This window comes from Dermacentor albipictus, chromosome 1 (assembly GCF_038994185.2).
Source record: "Dermacentor albipictus isolate Rhodes 1998 colony chromosome 1, USDA_Dalb.pri_finalv2, whole genome shotgun sequence".
NCBI classification, from domain to species: domain Eukaryota; kingdom Metazoa; phylum Arthropoda; class Arachnida; order Ixodida; family Ixodidae; genus Dermacentor; species Dermacentor albipictus.
In genome coordinates, this window is record NC_091821.1 from 214,970,740 (window position 1) to 214,985,179 (window position 14,440).

Genomic DNA, 14,440 nt, shown 5'->3' on the forward strand with positions numbered 1-14,440 from the left:
TAGTGCAAAAATCCGAAATATGCAGGATGAATCGGCACACCAAAAGCGCTTCGTCGTGTTTTCCACTCGTGACAGTCGTCTTTTCGCTCAAGAGCTTGCAAAAGGGCCACTAGAAGACGCCACGAAACCTCGGCGCTAACATGGCGGCCAGACGACGTTTAGCCTGCTTGGTGTTGGGAGCAGTGCCTTCACTATAGGCACGCTTCCGCTTTTTCTAAGAGCGCTATTTCTTATTTTGTCACTTCCGAAGTTGTTTGTTTTTGCGTGCTGTGCTCATTATTTCCTACTTGCGCGTTCAACTATATCGCAGTGCTGTTTGAACTGTTTGACTACAATTCGCTGCCCGACGAGTGACACGTTCTGCTTATTTTGTCTTTATTTCGGAGTACCGTTTTGAGTGTATTGTGTGTACTCGCTTGTTGAGCTAGCCACACGTTAAGGTTGTAATAATGCAATAATACATTGTCTAACCGTCCTGGTTCCGGTCACACGGACAGGAGGCGTCCGTCTTGAACGACCACGCACGTCAAAACGACATGCAACGCCAGAGGATCCCGTGGGACGTCAATAATGTGCGACGCCAGCACCAACGTCTTGGGCGCTCTAGTTAGTGGTGATATACACGCGGAAGAGAAAGGGTACCAGTGTCGGCTTCTTGACCAGCAGCAGCGATTATGAGGTGTACGCGTTCAGATCACAGAAAATAGACTGTTCACTGAACTATGTGAACAGTGTTTCATTAACGTAGCAATATTTTGGACCAGCTCACACATTGATTGTTGTGGTACGGATTACGTAGTATGTAGCATGTGTGTGGAGCATTCTTAATAGACGTGGTATCGTGTGTGGCGTGTATGAACTTGATTGCGAAGTAAAGGATTTTAAAGTGTAAGCTTCAGAATCTGTTTTTAATCGACCTATTTCTTATTTATCTTTGTAATGTAATGTTTTATGTGGGTTTATAAACACAACTTGAGGTGCTCAGATTCCTTTTGTATAAGTGTTTGTGCGCTTGGACTTATGCGATGAAATCTTGTAACCATGGCAGTTTATTTTTTTTATTTTAACTTTCAAGCCTGAGCAAATACAATTTCATGACGGAAAATGTACCGCAACGTGCCCATCATGCACTAATAGCCGAAAAATAAGACCAATGAGCGAAACAGCAGACCAGTGATTCGTCCTATCCTCTGAACTCGCTTACCACGATGCATCGAACAGCAGACAGCGCTATCTTTTCAAGAACATTGAGTACTTGGCGGTATATACACAACTAGGGGTGTGCGAACATTCGAAACTTTTGAATAGCGAATCTGATATTATCCTCCTCTATCAGAGACTCCCAAGACAGAATTGTCGCGGGCACTGTCAAAGACAAACATTGCCTCAGGGATGACTGCGCAGCCTTTGAGAAAATCTTGAGAAAATTCAGTACGATTTTGTTGCTAAATTCTTACGTATTTGTTATTTTCCTTTTTTTTATTTTCATCCCCTAAAAAAATAGTCGGATCCTCCATAGTGGGCATAAACCATACAGAGGCAAACCGACCAATCATCTCATCAGTACACCCAGTTTGGGTTTGAATAATTGTTAGTAAAATAGGCTGCTGCCGATGATGATGAAAGTCGTCGAAGCGGATTGATCTCCATTATGCCAAGCCACTGTAGCTGACTTCCTTGTAGGTATATTTTACTAGTACCCTTGACAAAGCGTCAAATTATGTTGGTATAGGGTAAGTTGGGTTCTTTGGTCCCGTGCCCTTCTGCTAAGTTTCAGCAAATCGGCTTGCAGAGAGCGAAATGCCCGTGTGTGACTTTTCTGCACAGAAGGCATGTACCGCCTTCTCTGCGAACGCACGTCCTCCACTCACCCGGAGGGGTGCACCTACAGGGTCAGACGGAAAGCGGCGAGATGGACAAGTCGCTCTAGCCAGAGCGAGCTACACTGACGTAACCTAATGGCGAATTCTTGCTTCATTCTATTGTAACTAGACATGGGCGAATATAAAGATGTCCTATAATACGAATAGTAGGTATCGAACACCGAATCGAGGCGAACGCAGCCGCATATATTTGGAGCAGAAATGCTTATTTCAGCATAGTTGTGTACCATGCTTGTACAGCCTAGTGAAAAAAGAACAGTCAACTTTCACGGTCATTTAGAATTCAGTTTAATCAGAAGATCACTAATCGTCAGTAACAGGACTCCGTGAATAGCCTGTCAAAATGAACGCTTCTCGAGAACGCTAAATAAATGGTGGTTTAAGTAGTTGTGGGAAAAAAAAAGAAAAACTGCCGAAGGACTTCTGGGCCGTAGACACGTAAAATGGCACGTTTCAAAGAAAACCGCACTGGTTGTATAGCGGAAGAAAGAAAATATTAAAACCACATAACTATACACTGCAAGAAACAGTACAATGCCGGAGACAAAAAAAATTCGCCCGTAGTCTATAGACTGCTTCAGCCCCCCCCCCCCCCCCACCTTCCCGAAATTTTTTCGTGCTGTCAATGCACCACCGACCAAAGCAACCCCCGGCGCCGGAAATCATTCTGGATTTTGTCTAGAATGTCTTTTTCATGCTAAAAAAGACATTTCGCCTCGAAAATTGCAAACCCGGGCTGCATTTCGTGGCAACGCCCATGCACTGGGAGTCACATAACGCAAGTAGCCCCATCGAGCACAAAGTTTCAATGGCGTTCTGATGAGAAACTGGCTCACCACGGATCTCGCGCAGGCTGCGGAATCTACAGAGCGCATGTATATCACTTCCGAAACTTTGTGGGCATAAATCTCATAAACTTTTGACGTGAAACCTGCACTGACATTTCCAAAGTACTGCTTTAGATATTCAATTGCGGAATTTTGTGGGTCAAATGCTGTTATAAACATTTGACGCCAAAAGATCATTGACTTTTCTAAAGTCTTGCTTGGAACATACAACGGGAGAAGCCAAATCAACACACTATTAGACAAGTTGACAAAGCACGCAGCGAGGTCCGATGAGACGACGCGTTGTGGTCGTTCATTTGTGCCGTCATGTCACATAAAAAATATCAAATTTTTTTCCCCCTACGCCAAAGCATCCATGTCAAGACACTAAAGCCAGCCAAAGTAACTACGTTCTTATTTATTTTTCCTACTCTGACTTTTATTCGGGAGGACACATTGAGCGTCTTCAATTTTTTTGGTCTTGGATCCCTACCCACGGGCTGCGAGAGCCCGCCAGAGCGCATACGTTTTTCTCGTGTTGCCCTGACCACCGCGCGGCGCACTTCGATGCGTGCTCGGTTTGCTCTGGCCGAGTGGATTTTCGCCTGGCAGAGTTTCAGACGCTTTCTGGCTAGCAGACGACAAAAAGAAACAATGGTCGCTCGCCGCCATCACTGTGGGTACTCAACGGATTGCACCACGTTCGCTTGAGGGCAACCTCTCCGGAAAGTCTTGGCTCGCCGGTGTCGAATACCGAGCAGTATGCGTATAGTTATCTGTGGACCAAGCGTCTCACGTTTTTTTCTATATTCCTTCGGTAGCCACATTAGGTGCGCAATGTAGGCATTCAATTGTGGCCGACATATTTTTCTTGTGGTTTTTTAAAATTCGGGGCCCCCGCGCCACAAAAGGAAAAAAATACATTGGTTCGGCGCAGCGAATTGTTGCATGGTGCAAGTTCGATTTCATTACATCACCCGCCGTGGTTGCTCAGTGGCTATGGTGTTAGGCTGCTGAGCACGAGGTCGCGGGATCGAATCCCGGCCACGGCGGCCGCGTTTCGATGGGGGTGAAATGCGAAAACACCCGTGTACTTAGATTTAGGTGCACGTTAACGAACCCCAGGTGGTCGAAATTTCCGGAGTCCTCCACTACGGCGTGCCTCATTATCAGAAAGTGGTTTTGGCACGTAAAACCCCATAATTTAATTTTTTTTAAATTTTGTTACGTCTTCCTTTCCGGAAAGTAATGGGCCACGGGACGTTTCATTTGCCGAATTCTCTTATTATATTATTGTGATAGCAATTATATGGACACTCCAAGAGCATTCCTGCCGTCACCGTCACCCTCATGTTTCGTATAAAGTCCAAGGGGGATAACATCGTTACAAAGCGCCGCATGCTGTATGTGCGAGTGAAAGCGTACGGGAAGGGGGGCTGGAATGGGTGAGCCGACGATGGTGACTCAGTCTTGTGTGCGGAAAGGAGAAAAGCGGTGAGCAAGCTAGTCATCTTCCGTCGCGCGCGATACATCGGGGGGAGTGGATGGAATGAGGGTGGCATCTAGGATTCTGTGAATCTGATTGCACAACATGTTTATTTGCTTCGTTTGGCACATTATACACCGTGACTTTTTTCTTAGATACGTACATATATTGGAGACTTATACGTATATTTATATATCTTGTTGGGAGATCTTGTGTATACGTGCAGTGAACTTTGTTTCCAGTGACACTTTTTTGCCCTTTATAAAGCTCTATCTTCGCATTTGTATATCCCATTGCACCTTCGCATTTGTAATGTACGAGGGCGAGTCAAATGAAAGTGAGCCTATCTACCTTGCGCCATAATGGTTTGGTTCATTATATGCGAAGCATGTGCGTAGAAGAGAGGGATGTCTCATTTACAAAAGTGACACGCAAGTGTCAGAATAAAGGTTCTGTAACACTCTAATCCATTCGGTTGAACATGGTTGCGTGACATAGTGGAAACTTCAAAAGTTGAACAGCGTGGTGCCGTGAAGCTTTTGACTGCTGAAGGTATTTCGTAAAAAAGAAATTAGTCGTTATATGACTGTCGCGTACGTTGAACATTGCATTTCATTGGCCACTGTGAAGAGTTCGAGCAAACGGTTCAAAGGAGAGTGTGAAAGTTGCAAAGACGATCCAAGAGGGGACTAAAGCCATCGGGAAATCACCCTTAACAAAATTGCAAAAGTTGATGAGGTGATAAGACAAGAAGGGAGGAAAAGCATTGACGAATTGGCAGAGTGTCTGAACATCAGTCACGATTCGGTTCACGCCATAATTCATGAACATCTCTGTCATCGACTTTTGTGTGCGCAATGGACGCCCAAGATTTTGAACCACCGCCAGAAGACGGAGAAGTTCAGCGCTGCCTTGACTGATCTGATCCGGTATCACAATGAGGGTGACGACTTCTTGTCTGCAATCGTGATCTGGGACGAACCATGGTGCCACTACTACGAGCCTGAAACACAACGGCAAAGCTTACAGGGGAAACATTCGAATTCACTACGCCCCCAAAGAAAGCAAAGGCCATCATTTCCGCCGGAAAGGTGTTGTTGACTCTTTTTTTCGATCGTCAGGAACCATTACGGATAGAATTTGCTAAGTCTTGAGAGACTATCAATTGTTTCCGGTACTGTGAAACGCCGGAACGGTTGCGTGTTACAATCAAGAAGAAACGATGTGGAAAATTGACGAATGGGGTCATCTTGTTCCACGACAATGCCCGTCCGCACATCCGTGATGTATTTAATACAGAACTGGCACCGTTCAAGTGGGAAACACTGCAACATCCGCCACAGAGCCCAGACCTGTCGCCTTGCGACATCCACATTTTGGGGCAAACGAAAAAAAAAACAGCTCAAGGGAACCATATTCCTGTCGGACGATGACGTGAAAGAGACAGTTGCAGACTTTTTGAAGTAGCAACCCAAGGAATTTTATGAGACAGGAATCACACGACTCCTTAGTCGATGGGACAAATGTCTAAATGCTCAAGGAGACTACTTTTAAATAAAGTGCCCCGTTTGTCATATATTCGCATTGGCTCACTTTCATTTGACTCGCCCTCGTATATTTTGCAGAACTGCTTTTTATACGTGCTATCTGTTGCGACTATAATTTCGGTGCAATTACTCACGATACACAACCGGTGACAGCTTCTCCTGCGTAATACCATTGGAACAAATGCCAGCGTCATTGATATTTTGCACTGGCCGTTGCATACGTACATGAATATAAACACGGTTCTTGAATGACAAAGTTTCATTAACATATTTGTCCTCAACTTGTTCATTTCATGGCCTTTACATTTTTGATATCAGCGGCATGCACTGCTTTGCTGGTTTCGAACTGATATAGTTCTAAAGTTCGTGTGATATTTTCTTTACTTATTACATAGACAAAAACATGGAAGCATTGATATCAGTTATTTTAGACACAATTTTTGCCGCATACGAGTATATTCTTTTATGAAGAATGATATATTTTACTTGTTTTTATGGTGCGTAGCGTTAAAGAATTCATTTGCAGCATCTTTGGCAATGCCAATGCAATTAATATTCATGTATTTGATCCCTCGACAAATTCTTTAAAAGGAATCTTTAGCTCAGGCCCCACTCCGACGCGGCCTATCCGTATACATGTAAAACGCAGAAACGCTTCTTTTTAGACAACCTCTGGATCGCTTTTAATGAAATTTGTTGCATTTGAGATATAAAGTTAAATTGTAGTGTCGATTTCAATCGGAATTTCGATTTAGAGCCTTAATTTTGTTTAAAATATTTCGAAAAATTTGAAAGGTCGGTAAAAATAGGAGCACGACGTTTACAAACTAACAGCTCGGCATCAAGAACAGATATCGCAGTTCTGTCACCGGCATCTGTTGTAACAGTCAAAGCGGACAAATTTGGCACGTCAATTTGTATCTTACGTGAATTGGTTACGTTATGTACAAGGGTTCTGCAAAAGCCGTGTTTCCATAATACTAAATTTTTTAGATTCATGCGTAGCATATCAATTTTGTGCGCCGTAGATGTGCTATTAGATGAAATTCACAGAATTGTGATATCACTTTTGATTTTTGAGTTACAGAGTTTTACACTTGATAGTTTCTTTTTCTGAAAATTTGCGACTTTGGCCAATTTTAAATAAAGGAATGACAACCTAAATCCAAAATTCGAAACGTACAGTCACTAGACTAAGTTTTTCTTTTAAATGCAACAAACTTCCTCAAATGTGGTGCAGTTGTTGCCGAGAAAAACGAATTCACCTTCTACATGTATTTAGATAGAAGCACCAGAGCTAAAGCTTCCTCTTAAGGAAGATGCCGAGCTGCAACGTAAGCCCCTCCCCCACCCCCCCGAACGTAATTTCTGGCTACGCCACTGGATATGGCTAATAAATATCGGGCCCCTCGGTTAAACCCCTTCCTTCTCGTTTATTACATAACGAGGGTCTCTAATCCGGCAACATTGATGCTTTCAGGTAGCATGCGTGGGTTTATTGAGCAGTTACCTTCACCCAAACAGATCACGTTCTCGTGACGCCTGCGTCAAAAAGGACGTTCCACGTCCGCCGTCAAGGTCTGTGAGTGGTGGCGCTGGCTAACACTCCCAGGGTTCTACTAGGGCACCTAAATACCCAAGAATGTGGACGGGGAAACGGCGCCGCTGTAGCTCAATTGGTAGAGCATCGCACGCGAAATGCGAAGGTTGTGGGTTCGGTTCCCACATGCGGCAAGTTGTTTTTTCATCCACTTTAATTTGCATTAGTTTATCGTTTCTTTATTTCATTTATTAAGCACAAGTAATTTCCCCTATGTTGTCCTTGGTGTCAATGTTTGTTGGCATCTTATGAGTAATAAAAATCGGGCCCCTCGGTTAAGCCCCTTTCTTCTGGTTAAGTTGGAGTTACATACTGAAATGGTTCACTATTTCTCCATGACATAAGCGTGCAGTATACGCGTGGGGACACAAACGACACTTTTTGGCGGCCGGTTTTATTTAGACTCACCACGGCTGCCCTGTACTGCTGGTGGGGCCGGTGCCTGTGGTACACAAATCCGGCTGTGCAAAGGGGGGAGCGAGCTCAAAACAAAGGGCGGCGCGCTTTGAGGCCTCCCTGGACGTCGTAGCACGGAAGCCTTAGGTCCCAACACATCATTTTGATGTATTCGAAGTCTTCTTGGCTGAAGATATTTACGAAAGACAGTTCGGTGCCCGGCTCTCAAATCCAGCTCTTCCGAAGTCTTGTTGTTGAGACATGTGAGGCACATGGACAGGACCAAGAGACCAATGTCAATATATGACGAACGCTCGCACTGTAGAGCAAAACGTAAAGTAAACGTGGAGGAAAAATAGAGTTCGGAGCAATCTGCACAACTTTCATCAGCTTCCCATCATATCGAGCCGCTGCCTACGTGTTAGCTCACCTTAACAACCGTGGCGCTGCGTGGCGTGGGCTGTACTATAGGCTGCTTTACCTTCAGTGAAGGCATAAAACACTACTGAATATATAAAGCAAAAGAGTGCAGAAAAAATTTTGTGCCACTCAAGTAGACTCCGTTAAGAGAATGCCTCGCGTGCATGCTCCTTTTTGTTGGTCCCTACAAAGCATCGTAATAAATGCAGAATGACATGCGTGTTAATCGTTTTCCAGCGGCAGTTTTTCACCCGTTTACCACTGTTACAACTTCATCGCTCAACGCAGGAGGCGTCTTCATGTATCGGTACTATCTCGAATTCTGTAACGCGGGAGCCTTGTCTATCACATTTCATGAACTACTCGAATAGCGGTGTACATTCTAGAACGTGCGCGTGCACCAGCGATTACGCTGGAATGTATGATGAATCACGCATAAATAGTTGACGCGTCTGAGCCGTAGATCAGATTCCCACAATAACGTGCTCGCCGTTTCGTTTTGCTCCGAGTGTTGCTTGTTCTTGTGAGCAATCAGGGGCACCCAATAAAGCGTTCGCTTTTATTGCGATAGCAATTATATGGACTGGACAGTCCAGGCGCATTTTTGCCGTCGCCGTCGCCGTGATGTCCCGCAGAAAACCCAAGTGCAATAACAACGTTGCCGCTCGCCTATACTGTAGATGTAGAGATAGATTGCGAGGGTGGGCCGAGGGTGGTGGCTTGATCTCGCGCGAGCAAGGAAGGAAGGCGGGGAGCGCGCAGTTTCCCACCGCGCGCAAGGCACCAGGAACGGGGGGGGAGGGGGAGTTCTACTCCGGCGGCGGCTGCGTATGGCGCGGCTGAGCGTGGCCGCGTGGGCTCTATCTTGAAAGCGATCTGCCATGAGTGCAGAGTCTATAGGTGCGCCGAGGGCTAATAGCTTCGTCTGCGCTGTGTTCTCGCCGCATAGGTCACGTTGAAGCGAGAGGCAGCCCAAAGGACAACTCGCTCGCTGCTGCTCTTCCTCTCACCAGCGTTTTGACAGCGAATATCAGCGCTTACCGAACGAGGTGTTTCTGTTTGTCAGCGCGCGTGCGACAGCATTCTTGTCAATTTAGTAAGCGAAAATTCACGAGTCCATACGGCCCATAAAATTACTATCCTTACTTCGTATCGTCGTCCTATGTCTACTAATTTGCTATTGCAATCGATGCTTCACCTTTTGGGCGATACTGACGTCACGTCTTTGACAGTGTCTCATTCTTCACCGTCATGACAGTGGGCCAATATACACAGAATGTCCTAGCTGACATGGGTTAACCTAAAAGAACACGAGATGGATCATTACGCGAAGGAAACTAAGTACATATCTTTTACTGGTGACTGAAGCTGTCGCTAGTAACTTTTTGTTGACAATAAATTCACCCTAACCTAGCATAACCAAATCTAAATTATAATAATCTAACGGGATCACTAGTGTCACATTGTCAAGGTATCAGTTGAAAACTTAGGAAAAATCATAAGGAACATCTAACTGCGATGCTTGAGCAACTTAATTGCGTGCTAATTATTTCCGGCTCACGCTTAATTAGTCACGTTTGTCCACAGCTCATGGATAGCTGATCACTGATCTAAAGCGAACGGAGCGTCGCTCTGACCACTGGCGAAAAAAAAAAAAGGAATAGGACAGGAAAAACGCATCCCTATAAAATGTGTGCTGAATAGTTAAAACGCCAATTATTTTATTGCGATAGCAATTAAACAATCCAGGAGAATTGTTGTCGTCCCGGTGAGGTTCCGTATGAAGTACAAGTGCGATAAGATCGCGGCGGCGCGCCGTGTGTTGTAGGTACGAGGGAAAGCATGCGCGGTTGAGCCGATAAGGATGGTGGCTTGGTGCGACCACGTATTCTCGCGCACGCAAGTCAGGAATGCGGGGAGGGTACTCGGCGGTTTTTTTGCGTGCGCAGGAAGAGGGAGCGGGGACATCTGCGCGGCTGGAAGGGAAGTGGGGGGGGGGGGGGGGGGGAGGGTCAGGGTAGCATGCGTCTCCGCTTCTACTCCGGCCGCGGCTGTTGCAGGTAATCTGAGGTGGGTTCGAAGGCTAGCGGAACCGAGATGGTGGCTTCATTTCCGTTGTACTCTCGCGCGCCTATTGCGCTTTGAAGCGAGAGGCAGCCCGAAAGGGAATTCACTCGATGCTGCTGCCGATCATCACACCAGCGTTCTGAGAGCGAGTGTCCGCGGTCATCCAGTGAGGTGTGGTCGTGTTTGCCTGTGCGCCCGTGACACTGTCGTTGTTAATTTAGTTAGTAAGCGCATATTCACAGAAGTTTATATAGCTGATAGAACAACTCAGATTATAGCCTATAGCCGTCTAATAATTTGCTGTCGCAATCAATGCTCCGCCTTTCAAGGTGAAACTGCGACTTCTTTTTTAATTAGGAATGTTCTTGAAAATTGTGTATTTTTTTATTCATTGTACTGCTGCTACTGCTATGCGGGATCGGGGACCTCTGTCAGGTATTCGTTGCTTTTCATACCTGCATCCTATGTAGATTTTATGCGATTTCAGGAAACGAATTAAAATATTTTACCGGCCCCGAATGGTCACCGTCAGTGAATCAGGTATACGTCAGTTGAATAGAAAAACAACTGTCGATGATGCCTCTCTTTCTCGATGCAATATAGTAATTCGCAATTGATATTATATATAGCGCGGTCCCCGACCGAAACGTCGAAATCAATTTTTTGCTTAACGTTCTTTCTTAATATAGTTCATAATTTGTTTCTTTAATAACTAATGATATATATGGAGTGAAACGGGGTAATATAATCTCGCCCACCCGCCCGCCCACCGCACTCACTCACTCACTCACTCACTCACTCACTCACTCCCTCACAGTTCCGAGAGCTTCACTTCAGCCGCTAAATGGTGGTTCGCCCACAGAGTGCGCGCGCACGCATAAGCGCTTGAATAGAGTGTATACGCACTCGTACGGGGTCTTCGTAGTCTCGCTCCAGTTCGACAAGGCCGCCCTCCAGCAACAGCAGCTCTTTCTTGACGTGCGCAGACTGCGGCTTCAGAGCGAGCAAACGGCGCAGTGCGCCTTGCGCAGGCACAATCCCAAGCTGGTGTACGTACGGGTTGACATGTGCTTGCCAAACGGGCCGCGCGATTCATCGAAACGGGTTGATACAGTTAGTGGCAGAGCTGGCGCTTTATCTGGCGCGCCCCTCCCGCGACAGTGCGGCGCCTTGGTGTTAAGAGAGCGTCCGCTAACTGGTGGTTGATGCGTCGTGGAAAAAGTACGCGCTCACAAACTCCTGCGGAGCGTGTTGGAGGGCGCTGCTTTTTGATGCGCGCGGACGGTTAGTCGCGGGATATTGTTTTTTTTTTTTCGGGCTGCTATCAGTCGGAAAAAAATGAACGGACAAAAAGTAAATGGCTGAAGACATAAACAGTTTTAAGTTTCTTTCAATTTTCTACAAATTATTCATTGATAGCATGGTATTCGGAGCAGTAGTCAAATATTAGATAAATGCAATTTATTAATGAATTGAATGGCATCGAAAAAAATTTCTTGGCGGCTGGTCTAGTCGAATGTGAGCAATATGCACTTGGTCAAAAAGGCGATGCATAATTGCTTTGACGTCCTGCATACATGTGAGGATTTCGTGCTGATCGCGCTGACGCAACTCGGCGCGCCTTGAGGTTTGTTGGGTCCAGCAGGAGGGCACGCCGGGAGGTCATGACGGCCTGAAAGAGGTTGGGGAGGACCTTAGAGGTATTCAAGGGGTCATCGAGCTGGATTCACGCGGTATAGATCAAATAAATTGCTCCCCGCGAACTAGCACCGCGTAACCCGATCACCACGCGTTGGCACAGTGCATAATCCGCAAGCTGCGTTCCTTCTACATCCAACCAGGGAACCCATGCACCTGAGCAGCATTTGCAGCCCGCAAGCATTGGTGGCGCCGGCTCGGGCCTCGTCAATGAAGCGTCGCCGAGGCTGCAAATGCTGCTCAGTTGCATCGGTTCCCGCGTTGGATAAAGAAGGAACGCAGCTTGCGGATCATGCACTGTGCCAACGCGTGGTGATCGGGTTACGCGGTGCTAGTTCGCGAGGAGAAATTTCATCTATACCGTGTGAATCCAGCTCGATGACCCCTTGAATACCTCTAAGGTCCTCCCCAACCTCGTTCAGGCCGTCATGACCTCCCGGCGTGCCCTGCTGCTGGACCCAACAAACCTCAAGGCGCGCCGAGTTGCGTCAGCGCGATCAGCACGAAATCCTCACATGTATGCAGGACGTCAAAGCAATTATGCATCGCCTTTTTGACCAAGTGCATATTGCTCACATTTGACTAGACCAGCCGCCAAGAAATTTTTTTCGATGCCATTCAATTCATTAATAAATTGCATTTATCTAATCTTTGACTACTGCTCCGAATACCATGCTATCAATGAATAATTTGTAGAAAATTGAAAGAAACTTAAAACTGTTTATGTCTTCAGCCATTTACTTTTTGTCCGTTCATTTTTTTCGGCTGATAGCAGCCCGAAAAAAAATGAAAAAAAAACAATATCCCGCGACTAACCGTCCGCGCGCATCAAAAAGCAGCGCCCTCCAACACGCTCCGCAGGAGTTTGTGAGCGCGTACTTTTTCCACGACGCATCAACCACCAGTCAGCGGACGCTCTCTTAACACCAAGGCACCGCACTGTCGCGGGAAGGGCGCGCCAGATAAAGCGCCAGCTCTGCCACTAACTGTATGAGCCCGTTTGGCAAGCACATGTTAACCCGTACGTACCAGCTTGGGATTGTGCATGGGCAAGCCGCACTGTGCTCGCTTTGGATAAAGCGTAACCAGCAGCCTGCGTCTTTTGTTGTTGTTCTTATCATCGGTCGGAACCGGCGCCGACTCCAGGAACATTGCTGCCGCCGCGTAGCAACTTTCCGCAGCGGGAACGGTGCCGGCCGCGTAGATACGCTTGCCGTTGCGTTGTTTCCGAAAACAGATCTGCGTCGGAAGGAGAGCAGAAGAAGCCGTAGCTGAAGGCCGTCAAAAGGACACATCACCTATCGGCAATGCGGGCTAATGCCACATTTTCGGGAGCAATGCGCACGGCGTTAAAAAAAAAAAGAAAGAAAGAGGCGACGCCATGCTGGGCTGTGCAAGCAGCGCTTGAGCAACGGCTCCCACTAGTGATCTTAGGCTGGGATTGCATATATATAGATATTCTACGTGGCATTGTACGGACGGGATAGCGCGTAATTGTCAACCTGTTTTCAGTAGAGGCGGCGACTGTATACTGCCGCCGCACGGGAGGGATGGAAAGCCTACTGCAGCCGCGTATCGGCGCCTTAGCGAATAGTCTTCGTCTAAAGACGTCATGTACGCGCCATGAAGCGCGCGCTCATTTGCATTTGCGTAAGTACGATGCGTAAGCGACGCGCCATTATTTAGGACACTCTGGTGGCGCCTCCAAGACACCAAGAAAAAGCGAGGGGACAGCAAAGCAGGAACCTGGACCGTTCAGCTGTTCGCCATGCGAACAAAGCCCCGGTACGCTTTGGCCTCCTTGGCCTTTGGCCACGCTCGTTCCAGATTTTCGATTCCCCCGTTGCACTTTGCGTGCTCCCTTGATTTTCCTGCACCACCCGCTTTGCTACAATCTCAGGTGCTCTTCTGAGGCCGTTGTCTGGCAGCACTACATCTATTTTTGCATGCCGCATGCTCCCCAGCGAGCATAGCGAAGGAACTCCATAGGCGTATTAGCGCCTTAGGTAAAGGGCGTATACCTCAACACGAAACCCGATCAAGGCACGGATACGTGACTGTGGCGTGCATCGCGTTTCTGACGTGCGGTGGCTCTGCAGACAGACTATTGTGAAGACGGCCTACGCCGCACTACGGCTCACATTTGACGGACCACAATGAAATCACAAACTGGCCTTTTTTGTGAGGGATGCATGACGAGGGCTTTTTCGAACTGACGCGTCGACATCCCTAGTGTTAGATATGGAGCTGTTTCCTGCGCCTACTTCGAGTTCCCCAAACCACTTCGAATCGCAGTACAGCTAATTGAGGAATGCAGAAGCAGGGATGCCACATTCCTGAGGCAGGACACTTGCAAACAAGTTCGTACGCCGCCGGTGGAGCTATTCAATGCTTGAGTTTTCCAGAAAGCGAGGGGATAGCACGGCATTGTTGGCAGTAAAGTGGGTGCCAAACCAAGACGGCGGTAATGCGCCGTGACAGCCAGACGAGCCGGGAAGGCCCAAGCGTACCCCTTC

The 14,440-nt window shown here is 47.0% G+C and overlaps 1 long non-coding RNA gene across 1 annotated transcript in view; it reads right to left on the reverse strand.

Moving 5' to 3' along the window:
- Positions 1 to 14,440, reverse strand: part of LOC139054182 (uncharacterized) — a 92,127-nt gene that overhangs the window by 60,726 nt on the left and 16,961 nt on the right. The window lies entirely within an intron of this gene.